Source organism: Pyxicephalus adspersus, chromosome 1 (assembly GCF_032062135.1).
Source record: "Pyxicephalus adspersus chromosome 1, UCB_Pads_2.0, whole genome shotgun sequence".
Taxonomy (NCBI): Eukaryota; Metazoa; Chordata; class Amphibia; order Anura; family Pyxicephalidae; genus Pyxicephalus; species Pyxicephalus adspersus.
In genome coordinates, this window is record NC_092858.1 from 144,519,363 (window position 1) to 144,538,072 (window position 18,710).

At 38.2% G+C, this 18,710-nt stretch overlaps 2 protein-coding genes across 2 annotated transcripts in view; both read left to right on the top strand.

Moving 5' to 3' along the window:
* The window catches only part of LOC140334713 (sialate:O-sulfotransferase 1-like), a 328,520-nt gene that overhangs the window by 221,342 nt on the left and 88,468 nt on the right, over window positions 1-18,710 (top strand). The gene's annotated exons all lie outside the window — the stretch shown is intronic.
* Window positions 8,889-18,710, top strand: part of LOC140343282 (sialate:O-sulfotransferase 1-like) — a 64,720-nt gene continuing 54,898 nt past the window's right edge. The window contains exon 1 of the mRNA XM_072429890.1: window positions 8,889-9,206. The gene's annotated coding sequence lies outside the window, so the exon portion shown is untranslated. The remainder of the gene's footprint in view (window positions 9,207-18,710) is intronic.

Below are 18,710 nucleotides of genomic sequence, written 5' to 3' on the forward strand. Positions count from 1 at the left end.
ATTCAGACAATATTATTAATTTTCTGATCCCTCCTTTCACTTCTCATTAAAATGTTAATTACATTTTTAAATTAAGCCCCTATGTTGTATTCCTTACTTGCCAAAGACCCAGTGATTGCTGTTATGCTATTCTGACTGCTAGTTCTTAGTGATTCCATACTACCCCTTCAAAGTAACGGGTAAGTATCTTTGTCCTCTCTGTATGGGCCTCATTTAATAAAGCTCTCCAAGGCTGAAGAGGATACCTTTTCCACAGTGAAGCTGGGTTATCCAGCAAACCTGGAGTGGATTTCTTAAAAGTAATTTGCTCTTTGTTAGCAAATGGTTTCAATAATGGAGCAGAACCCTTCCAGGTTTTCTTGATCACCCAGCTTCACTGATAAAAGTGTATCCTCTCTAGCCTTGGAGAGCTTTATTAAATCAGGCTCTATTTGTAGTGATATATTACCCTAACTAATATTCCTAGGGACTCTATAGGAATAACCACTCTAAACAAGGGTTCCATGAAATTCTAGGGTTTTTCTACAGGTCGTTATTTCTTTTTAGGGTTTTCTTGAGCTTTGGCCGATTGATCATCTATCTAATAGTGTCTGCATAAATCGGTGTCCAGCACTACTTGGTGTAACCAACAGGCATCATTGATCTTTTAGGCTGTCTGTAACAGTGGCAATCTAAACAACATTGTTTACAGGGCATTCCTTTCTGATTGAAATGCTTGGGTAGACAGGGCCACTAAGGGGTGCTACGGCTTGCACAAGGGTGGTGTGAGTCCTGAGAAGGGCCAAGGTGCAAAGTCTAAAAGGCAACCAGGTCTCCTGCAGAGCCTCCAGTGGTGAGGATGTTGTGCCGCTGGTTATGGCCAGGTTGCAGTCCTTGGGCACACCAGGGTGGGCAGAAGGATACATGGTAACAAATCACTAAGCAGAAGAATTGTCAAGGAAGGCTGGGGTCAAGGAAAGCAGCATGCAAGAGAGGTCCAGTTACAATCCAGGGGTCAAAAACCAAAGATCCAGGTAATAGACACCAGGGCCACAGGGGCCACTGCAGACACGGGGAACAGAGGAGACACTGGAATATCCACAGACAGAGAGGAACACTGGAACAGCACAAAGGAATTGGCTGGAAACAACAGACTGGGCAACAAAGGGTTAACATGTTGCACAAACGCTAAGTGCTGTGTCTGTGCTAGCTAAATAGCCAGGGATGGTTAAGAGGCTATCTCCTGATTGGCTGGCCGGCTAGGCGAAACTGGTAAAACAAGGAAAAACAGGCACGCTCAGTGCCCGCATATGCAGTAGAGAGACGTCTGCTCTTTAGTGAGAAAGAGGTAGGTGTGACACTAATCACAACTGTATGGAAAGCATTCTGCCCTCCAGCCCTGATAAATTCATTTTAGCAGAGGATCAATAGAGCTCATAATTATTTGAAGGGCTTTTCTAACCAGTCAATACCCTTTTTACTTGGCACATATTTATGATTATATTGTCTATTTACAAGCTCTTTTTCTTACGTTGTACTATATATTTCTGATACCACATAGATTAAATAATATTGTTTGTGATTTCTCTTGACAGATTAGATAGTATGCTACAGCATTTGGACAACAAATTGTCCCAAGGGAGGGGGGATTTTATTCCCCACTTGTAAGCTTTAGCTACTTTTTTCTAAAAGCTTAAAATTTTAAATGTCTTTTAAATGCTCCTATTTATATGAATGTGAAGCAATAAAGTTTTGCATGTTAAAACTTTTACTTTCATGTGTTAGTATTTGATATGTTTATCCCTAAGTTTTCACACATATTTTATACACACATATACCATTAAATTCCAATAAATTATGCTTCAAATAAACTAGTCCATTACATATGCTTTTCTGCTTGAAATTGCCAAATAAAGCCAATAACACTTAGTGTGGCAATCTAAACAGGTCCTGAATCAAGTCACTATATAATGCATATACATATACATATATATATATCAGGCATGATCGCCCATCACAGGAAGCGGCATTAGGTGGACCTCACCGGTAGGTTCAGCTGGTATTTATTTGACTTTACATGAGTACTAAGGGAAAATGGTAAATGCAGTTAAACATACAATCAACTGCAGTGGCACATCATTTCTTTAAAAGGGGGGCCCATGTTATGCTTAAAAGAAAAAAAAATATTTATTTATTTATTATTTGCTGTTTAGATGTAAGCCAAATTTAAATTGTAAAATTGCCCTGAACATCCCACACTCAAAAAAACTTGTTTCAGCTGCAGTTTTTTTTTGCCCAGTGATAACGACAGTGGGCCACAAATACGATATATAATGAATAGGAAAGGTACTATTTAATAATTTATTTAGATACCTGTGTTTTATTGTTTGGAACAGGTTTCAACACTGTTTACACAGATGTCTTCACCCGTCAATCAGTGGAAATTTGTTGTGTTGGTCTAGCTGTAGGCAATATTACACTACAATGGATTATTGGCAGAGAGAGTAGGACGGAAAAAGACACAACATAAAGGGCAGTAAGCTAGCCTGTGATTTATAATGGGATATGGATACATATATAATCCTTAGTCTGTCCCATCAGCTTTCTTCAGCAGAACTGCTATTTTCCCTTGTACAAAAGCCATTGAAAATCAACTTTCTCATCCTGAGTTTCTGCATGCTCCCTACACCCTGCTGGCATTATACCAGTAATCTTTGTCAGGTATAATGTAGATGTCATATTATTCTGATTTACATCTACTATTTTATTATGTTCTATCGTACTGGTACTAACACTTCTCTTGGTGTGGTTATTTTTCAGGAATGTCTGAATGGCTTGGCTTGTTTCCTAATATGGGCTTCCTAAACAAGGAAAGGCTTTTCTGTGCGCTGTGGACATTTATGAATTTACTGATAACATTTATTTAATACCATTATATGGTATGTTTGGCCGCCACTGAACAAACCGTCCCTCTAATCTTGCATGCTGTAAACTTTTTCCTTCCACACAAAATGTGCGTTCTTTTGTCTGTGTAATGAAATGTTGTTATTCTGTGAATAAATTAACACTCCATTGATCAAGCTTAGCTCTGTGCTTTCAGCATATCCAAATAAATAAGATGAGTTTTTTTTATCATAAATCACGTTTTTATTATGTGCTGTCTGTCACAATCCTTTGGATATGTGTAGTCCAATGTTAACCTAAATCAGTGTTGGCAATGCAAGCATTTCGGAAATTTAAAATGCTTCATACCCTCATAACGGTAAAATATTATTCCATAGTGGTATCCAGCTTGAGTGTTCCTTGCTCATATGTTGTTAGTTGACCATAAGATGAGATAACTATCAACTTATCTAGTGGTTTTTAAATTAATATATCAACAATTTCTATGTATGGGGGTTGCATACTCTGTTAGAAAACTTGCCCTGACCCGTATGGTTCCCACGTGAGATAAGTGGTTTCAAAAAGATATGCCAAAGCTACTTACTTGTGCTCTTCACTAACGTAGACATTTAATAGGCCACATGCAAGTCCTTTTACCCTCTACAGTCTGCAGGTACCTATGCAGTGGCCTTGCATTGGTTGGCAATTGTTTTATGCAATAAAACATTAGGAAGTTTTGACTGTGTCTTACATGTAAATGCCTATGTATGTCCTTATTTCCTCCTTTGCATGGACATTAAATAACTATGATGTTTTATTAGGATCTACTGTAGTTGGATTATTAAAAGGAACTTACTACAACAAATAGTTTAAATGTGCCACAAAGCCTAATAGGCATAAATGAACATTGGACAGATGTTTTATGGTGAATGGTAAAGGATTTTTGCCCTTCTTTGATCACATACCATAATGCATTGAACACAAAGGTCTTCTAACAATTTATCTGAATCAGAGAATGAGCACATTAGACATTTAGAAATATTTATTATTTCTACTAAGGACAGCTGTCATGTCCTTACTCTTAAGGTAAGGATCAACCAATATGATGTGCATGAAAAATAAAGCGCTACCAATTTAAAGTAGTGGGTTTCAACCTGTGTGGCATAGGAGATCTCTACTGTGGCCACTGACTTCATCAAGGAGTCTTACATAATGTCTATGATGTTGAGTAACAGCAATCTTATAAAAGACTGTAAAATTATTAGAATGCCAGAAACCATGGTACAGGTGTAGTTAGTCACAGGAGAAATAAAGTAGGAAACAGAAACTGGTTATGCCAGTTATGCCAGCCTTAAAAAGGATATTCTCATTTTTGACTGCTAGGAGCCACACGCCAACTTCCAAATGGTCTCATATTGGCACCAGGTCTGCAAAGTACTGTAAGAAGGTTTTAGCTATTCGTAATACATTTCAACAAAATGGATCAAAAACCCTTTATTTACCCAATATCCTAATCTATTGGATGGTGATACATTCATAAGTTGCAGTAGCTACAATTCATCAGGTATTTTTTTGTAATTTTTTTGTACATCTTGATCTAAGATGTACAAAAGAATTACAAAAATTAAAAATTAAAAAAAAAATGTCAAGGGCTTGTGCTCTACCTTGGTTTGGATGTTTTCATAATAAAAACATTTATTGTGTTATAAAGTGGAACATAGAACTCTACTGATGTGGAAGAAGAACTGACAATACTTTGAGTCTAAAGACTGTTGACAAGGAACATGTTGATAGGTATGGGATTGTATAAAGCAAATTTTCTATCCCTGTAAATGCTTTTCAAGGGAGTGAATATTTAGTTGCCTTCCTAATAGGGCTTCCAAATTCTAGTGTGGGTTCTTCTGAAACTGCTGACGCTATACTGTTCTGTGCACCCTTTTTTTATAGAAAGATGTCTGGCCCTTTACAAAGCCCACAAGTTTGACTATTGTTACCTTGCTTATCATAGTTAAAAGGCCATGTAGTCCAAATCTGTCATAGGTGGGTTTACAAAACCTAGAACATAAAAAATAGCCTCAAACAAAAAATAGTCCCAAACCTGATATTCATCCCTACTCCCAATAAAGAAGGCCTCTTCACTGTTGATAGCAGGGCACTATGCTATATATTAATTTAAGCTGCTGCCATTATTCCTTTTTGTGGGATGTGGCACAGTCACACACTGGGGGTCTTTGGGTGCCTCAAACAGTGTTGGAATTTTGGTGTCAGGGTGGACTGGCACAGGTGGCAGGGAGCACTCTGTTCCCTGCCATAGGGCTGGACTTGACATTGTTCAGGCTGTGTATTTTTTTCCATTGATTTTAAATGTATTTTAGATTTGGCAGCAAATTACCACAACCCAGATCCCCCAGGAAGCCCCTCCCCCCTATGTGCAGTGGCAGCAAGTTAGGTGGAGGCATGGGTTGAGAAGTGTTTACTTTGCAGGCACCAGACAGCTCAATGTGCTTGAAAACAAGCTCCCTGCTGCCTTATTTTGTTGCTGCCTCAGAGCTGCTGTCTATTGTGAGGACTGACAAGTCAGTGTTTACCCTGCAGGCACCAGGAAGCTTACTGTCAGTACAAGCTGCCTGATGCCTGTTTTTTGCTGTTTTATAGCTGCTACTCATAAGGGAGTATGGCTGCCCTCTCTACATTCTGACTGATTCACCCCCTTTATCCTGGCTGACCCCTTCTCCATCTTGGCTCAACCCTCATACCCTCTCTCTCCTGGCTGACTGTCTCCATCCTAGGTGTTTCCTCCCTGTTCTGACTGACCCACTGCCCCCCTCTCAATCCTGGTTGCCCCCCCCCTTCATTTCTTCTGATGTCCTCTCTATCCTGGCTAACTCCTCTGTCCCTCCTAATTCTGTTGGACCTCTACATCCTAGTTGACTTTGGTTACCCCTATCTCCATCATGCATGACCCTTCTAAATTCTGCCTTACTCCTTTTGCATCCTGGTTGACAACCTTTTCACTTCAACTAAACCTGTCAATCCTGATTTAAACCCTTCCTTAACCCCTATCCTGACAGACCCATTCCTTTCTAGGTGGGTCCCCTCTACAGCCTGGCCAACTGTAATTTCCCTTTCTCACCCTGGCTGACCCCCTCTTTTCTGCTTAACCCCTTTCCATTCTATCAGACGCTCTCAACTCAAACCCCCCCCCCCCCATATGATCCACTTTTTCACAAACCTCTCCTCCATCATGGCTGGCTCATTCTCTCTCCTAACTGACCCTCCATTTAGGCTAAATCCATTTCCCCATATTGGCTAACCCTCTCACCTCTCACCACTCTCCATTCTGATTAATGCCTTCTCAATCTTGACTGACCCCCTCTCCATCTTGGGTGACCATACCCCTTTTCCACCCTTAAACTGGCCAAACTCCTCCCCACCCTGACCTCTTCTCCTTTTCTTAAACCTGGCTAACCCCTGCACCTTCCTGACTGATCACTTCTTCATTCTGGCTGACCTCCCTCCAACCTTCATTCTCACTAACCCCTTGACAACCTTGCTGGTCCTTTCTCCATGTTTCCCTCCTAAATGACTCCTTCTGTATTCTAGCTAACTAGCTCCCTCCACCTTGGCTGACCCCCCACCCTGCCCTGTTCATCCTGGCTAACCCCTTGTCTATTCTATCCTACCCCTTTTTCACCCTGTCTGTTGCCTTTTGTTAGCCTATTACTTACAGCTTGTCTCGAGAATCTGCTATAACAAGAACCTGATGATCTCTATAATCTGCCTATCACTTAAAGCTGATCTCTGGAGAAATTCTAATTTTTTTTTTGCTCAAAGAAAAAATTTGACAGAAATTAGAACGTTTCTTTCACTGTGATAATTGTCATCAATGGGTACTTATTACTTGGGACCCACGCCCCACCTGTCATTGAAGTTTCTGCATGTTAGAGGAATCTGTTCTTTGTTAGCATATCATGACATCTTCCTGAATTTGTTAGTACCTGCATGTCACTGATATCTGTTTTTCAGTTTTTATATCTGCATGAGGTTGATATTTCCTTGTCATCTCTGGTAATATCTGCCTACTGGTATTATCTGCATGCCATTGATATCTACCTGGTATTTGCAAATCTGCCTGCTGTTATTATCTGGATGCTATTGATATCTACTGGTTGTTGGTAATATCTACACATTATTGTAACCTAATTGTTATTGAGCTGTTGTTGTTAGTATTATCGTTACTGTAATATCTACATGTCTTTGGCATATGCCTATCACTCACTGCCAGTTACACAAATTCTGCCAACAGCATGGGGCACATGTAATATATATGTAACAGCCATGGCCCTCAATCTCTATCAGTTACAGAACATCCCTTGCCCCAATCTCCAACAGCAGTCCATTTTATCATCCAATCTATGTTGGCACTTTAATTACTGATTGTAAAAATGAAAACAGTAAAAGTTGGGGGGGGGGATCCAGCTGGAGTGAGAAGGGATGGGAATTTGAGAGCTTAGATACATTTTAGGGTTACTGTAAAGCTTGAACACACTTTGGGGTCACTGGGAATCTTGGGCACGCTATAAATTGGAGTTAAGAGCTGCAACATAGTATGGGGGTACTAAAATGCTGGGGCAGACAACAGAAAAACTAAAACCTTGAAAGAATATAGAAGCATTAAAAAAACTTCTTTGCTTGCTAAGTGCAGCTTCATTTTGCAAACAATGTTCAGTGTGTTACCCTGTGCCCAGATCTACAGTATATCTTAGAATATTTAGCCTTGCAGCTGAACTTCTTGTAAAGAAATAAAGATTTTTGAAATTATGTCTAGCCAGTCTTGTTCCCCCCTGTAAGGCAACAAATACAAATACTGAACTTCTCTTGCAACTATTCTGCAACCTTCATAGGAAAACTATAGAGACTTGCATAGATGACCTCCTTCTGAAAATGCCAGGCACTCTTAGGCTATTCCTCTGCCTTCAGTACTTTTCAAAAAGTTCAAGCATAATGGATTTTTATTTCCTTTACTCTTTCAAACTTACAATAAATCAAGGCTAAAAACAATATGATTACCAGAAATTTGATATGAAAAATAAATGTGACTTTTATACTTTCTGGATCTTAGATCTGCAACAAGTATTCATAATATATAGGTAAAAAATACAGTAATTCAATAATCTGAATTTGCCTTTTTTTGGGAGGGTAAGGGTCAAGGTGAAAGCTTTCACCTGCTGGTCCTTACATTACCATTGTGTCCTAATCTAGGGGCATGCTGGAGGAACCACAACCTGCAGCGGGGGCCAGGTATTTGACACACCCAGAAGTGATGAAGATCTCCAATACAGCAGACATTTAGCATGTTCCTTGCGAAAACATAAACTATTTCTTCTTGGTACAACAGGTATTTGATTTAGAGCACTTAACACTGTCATTTTTACCCAGGACCAGTATGACAGCCTGTGCCTTTAAAATAATAAGCCATGGCTCCCATATTACTATCCTTACAGCTTCACAGTGCTCAACTCCTAGATATTTTAATTTCTAAGCTATTGAATTACACAATATTTCAGTTAGCTAATGCAAATGACTTTTTTTTTTTTAAGATACATATGTGTGATGCATTTGATCGCCGTTCCCACAATTTTAAGGAAGCAGAGTTGTTGATTACAGAGTAATTATAATTATGAAGATAATGAATAGAAAAATAATTACTAGCTAATTATAGCTAATGACACTCTTAGGGACTTGACTGCATTAACCACTGCCATAACCCCCTTTGCTCTATATCTGATATACTTAATTACATTCCTCAGTTCCCTATACAAAGAAGAAGCAAACTCTGCTATTTGGCACAGCTGCCATAAATACATCAGTTCAGGCAAAAGCCTTTAAGTAGAAGTGATCATAGATGCTGAGCCAGAGCTATGCAACCCTTCCCAGGGCACAGGTGCAGCTGGGGAGCACAGCTGGGGCTCAGCTGTAGTGGAGCTTGTGTCATGTTCCTGAGCATCTTCTGTGCTGTGGTCAGCAGTGGTCTCTAGGACCCCGCAGATGTCTATAGGAGGCTAGCAGCAGCAATGAAGGGCAGCACTGAGCATGTGCACACTTAGGATTCTAGCTTGCTGCTCGGTTAGTTACTGATATAAACAGCTGGAGGTAGTGAAACACACAGAATGCATGAAGGCAGAGAGCACTGTGCTTCCAGAGTAGCTCTCCATACCCATATCATCAACCTGGAGATAGCTGGCTGACATGGAATGCTACAGAAAATTGGATTTATGCTCTGATTCCTAAAAACCCTCTGCAATGCTCAGCTCTTACTTTTCTCCCCCTCCTATTTATAACAGGTAAGTTTTTTTTAAGCTTCCAGCTCTGTGTTTGTATAGATGTCTTGATATCATCAGCTACTCTTATCTGTGAACTTACAGGAATGATGCATCAGACTGTTGCTTGCTGAGTCTGGGGGAAAATAATGGAGTTCATCTAGCTGGGGGCACTATCCATGGCAAATGTGACTTTTAAAGCTGGCTTTTAATCTGAACTTCATTCATGATCATTAAATTCCTATTCATCATAAGGGTTTGATAGCTTCAGTTTATTTTATTATACATTAGTTGTGTATTTTCTTCTTAGTCCAGGGAATAACAAGGTATCAAAGTTGCAGGATCAGACTGTGTAACTTGTAACATTTGTATCATTTTTTTGCAGGGGTCTTAGAAACATTTTTTTTACAGTTGGGCTTTTATTAACACATGTGCCTTTTAGGCATTTCAGTGTTGCATTTTTAATAAGTTTTGTTTTATAAATAAACTGAAAATACTCCAATTGAACATATCTGGATTCCTAGAGAAGACTGCAAAGTGTGGAAGTCCTTGTTAAGCAGCCACATATCAAGAGATCGGGTCAATTTTGCACAAAAATATACATATTTTCATTTAGTTTAAATATTTACTCATATGTTAAATCTTTGTTTTCCTAGATAAATCTCTCATAAATTAAGGAGAAATTCTCAACTGAATTCTCTTACTAAACTGTACTATAATTGTTTCCAGTAAATGAATATTGCTTTATTACCATTTATACCATTAATATTTACACTTTCCTAGGAGACTATATTAAAGGAGACAAGTCTACAAAAGTCAGTGTATACTGTCACAAGGGATGCTCTAGTCCTATACTCAGTTCTTTCCCCAATGAATCTTCTAATGACACATTTGCAACTGTATTCAGACCCAAAGCATCACCAACATTAAACTATGTTAATTCTTCTCAGTTACTTGCAGGCATAGTTGGCTCATTTTTATTTACTATTCCCATCCAGTGCACTTATTACCTTTATATAAGTATTCCAGGATTCAAATGTGTGGCTGATGATTATTCTAAGGACTAAATATGCTACACTGCTGACAAATAAAATGCAAATCGGAACTGTAGATCATGAACACACCATGAGAATAATCTGATTCGAGGAAAAAAAAAGAAATTGGTTAAATGCAGCTCTTTTATGTTCCACTGGGGACGGTTGTTTCCTTGCTGTCGCTTGTTCTGTGGTAGCTCTCTGTGTCTTTAAGGATCTCAGGCAGTGGGGAAGCTTTACAATACCATTGAATGGATTATAGCACATTCAACTGTTTTTAACTCCTGACAAGCTCCCTGAATGACCAACAGATTTAGCATAGCATGTGACAGCCAGGCCTTTTTTTATCATGAGCATCTTTAAATCATTCTTTTCACCAGCTGACCTCTTTTGTATTTATTTACAATATTTCTAGTTACTTTAATGATATGAAATACAAAAAAAGTTGCCTTTGAATATTCTTCATATCAGGTTGAATGGTAAATTTTTCAATTTACTAATAGTATCAAAAAAAAAAGAAGAGCATTGGGTAAAATATATTGAGGGGTTGCTTCTAGTAGCCAATGAGGTGCCCACTTTTGTTTGCAGCTACCCTAGTACAATAACAGTTGCAATCTACTCTTTTCCCTCCGGATTGCATATACCCTTGGTATATTTGGAAGACTTAATCACTCTTCTTGCTGAACGACCAGAACAAAAATCTATAACTAAAGAAATTGGTTAAAAAAACACATTGACTAACAGAAAAGACATCCATTAAACTGTTCTTTTAAGTCATGTTTAATCCTTCTATTATGTGTATATTTTGATTTATTGGTTCTGGGCAAGACAGTAAATTAACCTTCTCCTACTGTATATATAAAAAATGATTTGGCAAAAATGAATTATAGCAGAAGAAATATGTTACCAATATATAATGAGCTCAATGTGCCAGTTTGAAATTGCCTTACGGAAAGTTCCAAAATGGGAAATGATAATGATATGCATTAATTTGCTTTTCGCCCTAAGAAAAAAACAGTAGCTCATGATATTGCAGTGACTAAAAAACTGAGCAGGAATGTTGAAAATATTCCTGTAACATGTTGCATTTTTGTCTCAATGTTTTATTAAGGTGGAATCTATCTATCTATCTACAAATAATTTAAGTTCTGTTCAGCCATTTTTGTGATTCATGTATATCTGTCATACTTATTAGACAACAGTTTCTCAACCAGGGTTCAGTAGAACCCTAGGGTTCCTTCAGAGGTTGCTAGGGGTCCCTTGAGCCAGAGGTTGGACTAAGTCGTCATTCTTCAAGTCCAAGTCGAGTCCCAAGTCATTGACATCAAGTCCCAAGTCATGTCTCAAGTCACCAAGAATTAATCCAAGTCCCAAGTCACTTCCTTTATCCCTATTTGTCCCCATATAAAAACAAAACTCTGATCCTGTTCTTAAGCATAATATTGCATTCTAAGTCCATGGATTTCTCTGCTGACAGCTGAAGGGGGAAGGGAGGAAGGCAGTTAGGCTTTTGTAACAGAACCACCCCCCCCATTCAGCTGTCAGAGGAGAAAACTTAGAATGCAAGAAAGGCGGGGAGGAAGGCGGTGTTACTCACTGCCTTCCTCCCCAAAGAAAAGCACAAGTTGCTGGACTTCTAACTCACAGAAGGCTATGGACTCCCCACGGAGTGGGTTACATGCTTTTTCATACCCTGACTTATCGGGTATTCCCAACTATGCTGAACACAGCTAGGGAAAGGTAAGTATATGCTGGTGATAGGTGAAGAAATGATTTAAAGTGATAATATTAGCAGTGATAAAATACAGGTCTCTACATATTAAATTATAAAAAAAAAAAGTTTTTAAGCCAACTTCAATTATCTTGTAACTTAATATCATGTAATTTTTGAGCATCACACAAAATATACCTCTATGGAAAGCCTCAGCTGGAAGTTATAGTTTTCCAACTCCTGGGCTACATATTATATTTATATAATAAATATATACAGCTTCATTATTTTCCTAGCATTTTGATCTTATAAAAAACTGCAGTAAAACTGTATTATTAAAATTATTCATTCTTCACCTAGTTCCATCGCACCTGAAGAGGTTTATAAAATATCTATTATCCCCAATAAGCAATGCCGAGATTTGGCTTGTTGCAAGGACACAATCATAGACTCAGCTGTCTATAGTTGTGCCGAATGGTTTGATGGACACAGCATGCAATGTGTTTTCAGCTCCAAGCAGCAACAAGCAACAATTGAACACCAGGCATAATAAATACTTTAGGAGGATGCACAAGAATAGATTGGCCAGGACAATAAAAAAAAGTCAATTTTTTGGCCAGCATGGTCACTCAGTTACCAGCACTATTGCCTTTTAGTACTGATTTACCAGGTTTAAATCTCAGCAAGGACACTTTTTGTAGGGGAATATATGTTCTTCATCTGAGGTTTTCCTGTAGATCAGAGTTTCCCAACATTTTTAACCCTTGAAATAACTTTAAGGTCTTAGGGAACCTGTTCTATAATTACTATAACCAAAAATCACAATACATAAGTGTAGGGGTCAGTAGAGAAAATGCCTCTTACATTGCTGGCCATTGTGAAGAATGTCACCCTTACAGATAGCCAAAAAGGGTGTCAGTAAATTGACCTGAAAATCTCAGACAGCCCATTTCTTAAGGAACCCCTAGCAACTACTGGAGAACCCCTAGGGTTCCATGAAACCCTGGTTAAAAAACATTGCTCTACATGTTATAGGTAGGGATGCGAAAATTTTCTTGAGCTTCCATTGGATCCGCAAAATTTTGGCGAACCGATTTCGCGGACCCATCAGAAGTTCCAGAAAATCAGTACAGGAGGATTTCTAGGGCTGCATTCATTCATGCAGCCCTGGGAATCCTTCTGTGTGCGATCCACGGGCACTAGAGGTTAATTAACCTCCAGTGCCCGGGGATGGCAGTGGATCCCCTCTAGTGCCCGGGGATCGCAGTGGATTTGGGAATCGTGTGTGCGATCCCTGGAACTAGAGGTTAAATGGGGCAAGTCTCCACATTCAAAACCTCTAGTGCTCTCTGATTGGCTGAGGGAAGGAAAATCCTGATGACACTTGATCAACACAGGCCGCAATTTCTTTTTTTTTTTTTAAATATTTGTTTTTCTTTAATTAAAATTCAATCTCAATTGCCGAATATACACCGGCCATTCTCGCTTACAATTTTGGTAAGCGAGAAAAGCTGAATTTGCAACGAGATCGAGTTTTAAAAACTCGCTCATCCCTAGTTGTGGGTTCCTCCCAAAGACATACTGGTAGACCTTAAACTATATTAGAGACCATACATTTTGCTTGGATATGGTAGGAGCATTAGATTGTAATTTCCTATTAAGGACAGAATATAGATTCTGTGAAGTACTGTGTAAAATGTTGCCAAAATTTAAATATAAGGTAGTAATACATTTTTTGGAAACTCTATATGGTGCTTTACAAAGAAATATTTCAATTAAAATATGTTTCTTTTAACATAAAGAATGCTTAGTAGTAAAGTAATGTAAAGCAATGTGGTGACCAGGTAGGCATCTACCATTGGGTAGAGTAAGCGCATCCCTACAGGCACATGTTTTTTTCACTTTATCAATAGAAGGATTGTCATTTGAAATAAGATAACTTATGCATTGCTGCAACATTCTGAAGACTTGTCAAGCAAGAAAAGGTGTTCTGTTTGAAAGCATCACAGAGGGGTGTTATTATAGGTGTTAATGTTCAGTCCATTCTCTTCAATAGCCCTCACCCCATTTGCTGGATTGATCCATTTGTGTAAAGATCCCCATTCTCTTAAAAGGTTTAAAATGTTAAAACTAACACCATTCTACTGCTGTGTAGATTGCCAGCAACACTTTTTGTAGATGTGTTTTTCAACTGGACTATTAATTCCCCTGATATATGTAAAAGGTTCTGTAGCATCATCGCTTCCTTCTCTCCATTAACCCTCCGTGTGGGAAGATCAATCAAAGGATGAATGCAACACTCTAATGAAGTGTTAGATAGCAACTCATGCACTACTGAAAATATTCATAAGTTCAGTCATTTACTGTAGTCAATGTACAGTATTAAACACTGTAACAACTATGCGATGGAAAAAAAAAGAGTTTCTTTGCTAGTGCTTAGAAATTCGATGAAATATTCTGTATTTTTGTTGTATCTTCTTTCTTTAGAATTTCTATCTTTCTAAAGAGAGTCATTATTTTGCAGCAGACTATGAATCTGGATGAAAAAAACAACAACTTGTTATATGAATTCATGGTTTTGTATTATATAATTGGAATAAAAACTTTATATATATAATTTTTAGTTTTTATGTGGGTAAGGGTTAGAACTTTTGCCTATATTTTGTACAAATAAGGTTTATACTATGTTTTAAGAAGTTTATTATTTTTTATTACTGAACTAAAGAAGAAAAAAATCTTAGGGGTGTTTTATAAAGCAGTGAATCTGACTTTCAAGGAAACACTCCATAAAGAATCTCTCTGGTCCACGTAGCAGTAATTAATTCTCAATGAGGAAATGAATGTCAGGTTCACTGATTTATAAAGACCCCACGGGTTTTAAATTATTAGTTTGGTACAAGACAAGAATGTAATGCTGTCTTTTGGTTCTGCCTTTTTCATATATGTGACACTGGAACAAGAATTGTGGAAAAGTCTTTGGGTCAGGGCAGAAAAAATATAAAGAAACCCATCTAAGTTCTATCTACTTGCATTGTAGATAAGTGTTTGTATGAATGCTTGAAAATGTGATAGAAATTGCCCAATAGGACTTAGGAACTGGTAAGATCAGCAGTCGCCAACCAGTGATCTGCGGCTCTGGCAAGTGCACCCCCCAGGCAAGGTCAGGAGAAGGACCCTGCTAAGAGGGCGCACCAGTCAGAGCCGTGGACCATGTCTCCTGTACGGATTGCAGGCTCAGGGCGATGGCCAGGTTGTCTCTGGGCATGTTCTTCAACCATAACGTTGCTCTGGGGGAAGTTTCTTCCTCTTTGAGGGACACAGGGCTCTCCGTGCATGTGTGGCCGGGAGTCCGTGCATTTAGAGGTCTGTAGGTCTTAAAAGGTTGGCGATCATTGGGTTAGATACTTATACAATCAATAGAAAATTGTGACCTGTCCAATGTAAGTTCTTTAAATTCTGCACTTTAAACTGATAACTTTTTTATCAATTGCATTCTGAAATTCAGAATCAATTCATGATTGATTGAATTAAAAGATTGAAAACTATTTGAACTGGTAGGACCATCTTAATTTGGGGTATATAACTGTTAGTATGTTGTAAATACAATACAGTTCATATTCACCATATTTATGTACTATTAATTTTGTGATCCTGTCCTTAGCTTTCACTTCTTTTTTAAGAAGGTCTTGTTCATTCGAGAAGCATTTTACAAGCTAGCAAAAATTGGCCTCATTCATCAAAGTGCCTGAAAGAAGACATTTCTGTATCATTAGAGCAACAAATCAGTGTCAATCCTGCACAAGAGAATGACAGTTGGAATCTGATTGAGTCAGCTCCTCGGCTTATTTAAAGTGTCCAGGACAGTTTTTAAGCTGACTGAACACAAGGAGAACAGATCATCCATATCTAAATGAATAGATACTCATAAGATCCTCTTCTGAACCAAATCCGTTATCAAGTATTTAGAGGCTATATAAAATGTGCTAAAGCCACTGATGAATGGTGTTGGATTATCTCTGGATGGAGAATTAGAGTATTATAGCCTGACAGATGTTTTTTTTTCTATGCACTAGATTCTCTTGTGATAAATGCATGTCCTACTATAAATTCCATGTTTTAGTAAATGAATGATGGTCCACAAGTTGGAGGATGACTAAACTTGGATTAGTAGTTATCAGTTTTATAATTGTAAGGGAAATCATATTATATGCCTTACTGATACTGAGTATTGCCAGAGATAACTTAAAGCGGAACTTAACTCTTTTTATACCCACTTGTCCTGGTTCTGTCATGGGTGCCATCTTTTTTTTTTTTTTTTCTCTTCCTTGTTTCGATCTTCAGCTATCATGATTAGCTGGGTTGGAATGACTTAACTCACGCATATATGTGCAAGAGTTTATTCAGTTCAGGCAACCGCAGGGGATGCCAGAATGTTCCGGTCATCCCGTCAACCAATATTGAGCTGCGAAGCTCAGCAATTTTGACCAATGAAGTGCGTGATCAGTAACAATTCTTTTTGCAAAAGGGAAATTGCCTGTCTCTTCCTGCAGTTGAACCTTGTCTGATTGCAGATAAGATTTTTTAAGTGGAAGTTCAGCTAAAGATTAAATCAACTTAATACAAGCTCCTCGTTTTCTTTAGAAAGCAGTAGAAAAGCCTGTCCTGCTCTGTGTGTAATCAGTGGTCTCTCTGTGGATGTCTGACATACCATTTGTTGAGTTTGAGCCAGGCCTCAATCAACAGGGACCACAAATTTTTATTATTGTAGGACTATAAGTTTAACTATAGGTTGGATTCCAATCCTCTGCAAAGCCCCTGAATAGCCTGGGCCCTAAGACTTAAGCCTGCACCGCCTGGCCAAGGGTCCTAAGACTTAAGACTGTCTATGGCCTGTGATTATAAAAAATAAAAGAGAGTCTATTTAGATCCCTAAGGTGGTTGTAGGCTTTGGCTCTATAGGCTTTTGAAAGGGACCATTATCAGCTATTCTATGGATAATAAGTTTATATTTTATAACCATGGAAAACAAACATCCCAAAGAAAGACAAAACTATTTGAATGAAGGTTGTGGTTACATTTTAACACAGTACATTACAATGCCTACAATACAAATACAATTCTGAAAACAATTTTTGCAATAATAAATTAGGATACCGAGTCTTGTGTTGGCATTTCATGTCAGATTTGTTAGGGATAAAGTTTAATTCAGGTGGACAAATGGAAACACAGTCAAAAATACATTTTTGCTGACAATTTGATAGGTTTCCAGAATTTGATTAAATACTATTTGTAAACCTATATTGTTACCATTTTCCTGTTATCTCGTCTCATTCTCATTTGATTGCTTCCCAGTATTGAGTCTATTGTTCTTGTAGATAATAACAAAATGCTGTCAGTGAGAAAACATCACTTTTCAAATCATGTATTTGTTCATCTTTCATGGTAAGTGCTTGAATTATATTTCCCAAACAATGAAGCTATTACCTTGTATGAGCACTTATGTTAATGCCCATTCTCCTACATAGAGTGAGGAGCTCTAGCACTCTATATGGGTCTATTGCATAAAATTGTATCTGAACCCAAGAACAAAAGTGTCATATATTGCAGCTTACCAGTCCAAGGATGTAGGGTTGCTTTAGCTTTTTTTTTTCTTCACTTTGCCAGTAACCCTTTTCCTATACTAGGGTGACAATGGCCACTCACTGAACTCCATGTATATAAGTACCAGACTACAAAACACCTTTCCTCACCTCTTCTCCATAGAATGTGAGTTGTTCTATAATACAGAGAAGTTAGATAAATGGGACCGATAATATTGTCTTTTTTAAGCAAATCAGACAATGTAGGAAAAGAAAACAACAACAGCAGATGGGTTTAAATTTTAATTTGGTTCTCATTTTGTTTCCTTTGTGAGAGCAACTATAAATTGTTAGTTTGACTTCCTGCCTGTCGTGTGCTTACAAATACTCCTGTAAAAAATAGATTTTTAAAGGGTCTAAAGCAGTGTTTCTCTACCAGGGTTCTGTGGAATCCTAGGGTAACTCCAGAAGTTGCTAGAGGTTCCTTGAGCACCGAGCAGTTTGTAAATCTCCCATTAGTTTACAAGAGACCAAAGATCTTTTTAGCTATCTGTAAGGGTAGTATTATTCCCAATGGCTAGCAATGTAAGAGGCATTCTTCCTTCTGACCACTACATTTATGTACTGTGAATTGTGGATATAGTATTTAAAGCAGGAGCCTGAAAACATGAAAGTTATTTTAAGGGGTTCACCTGTGTTAAAATGTCAAGAAACATTGGTCTATAGTGTTAAAGAGGAACCCCGCTGTATTTAAAGCCACCATTTTTTTTAGGTACAGGGAAAGAATGATAGCAAGGGTCTATAAAACCATCAAGTATACAAACATACTCCAGGTGTACCAACACTATCTGTAAATAATCCTTAATAATATATGCCTATCGTTTTATGGCTCTGTTTGCTGTCCTGCTCAGTTGGAGGCTACACCCCACATGGAAGTGTTATGTTTCTTAGCTGCAAGTTTACAGTTCCTATGGTTATCCCATTGATGAATTGGATGCAACCTTTTGGTTCTTCTGACATTTTTGGTAAACATTCCAGCTATATATTAATTGCCATTTCTATAGATGGAGTAAGCAGAGTCCTTCCATTTGGTTCATCCCATGACTTTTGTGATATCTTTATGCTGTCAAGCGGGAAGCCTCCCATTTCTGTTCGTAGAGACTGTAGATAGATCCAAAGGCACCTCAATGCAAATACCTTCCAG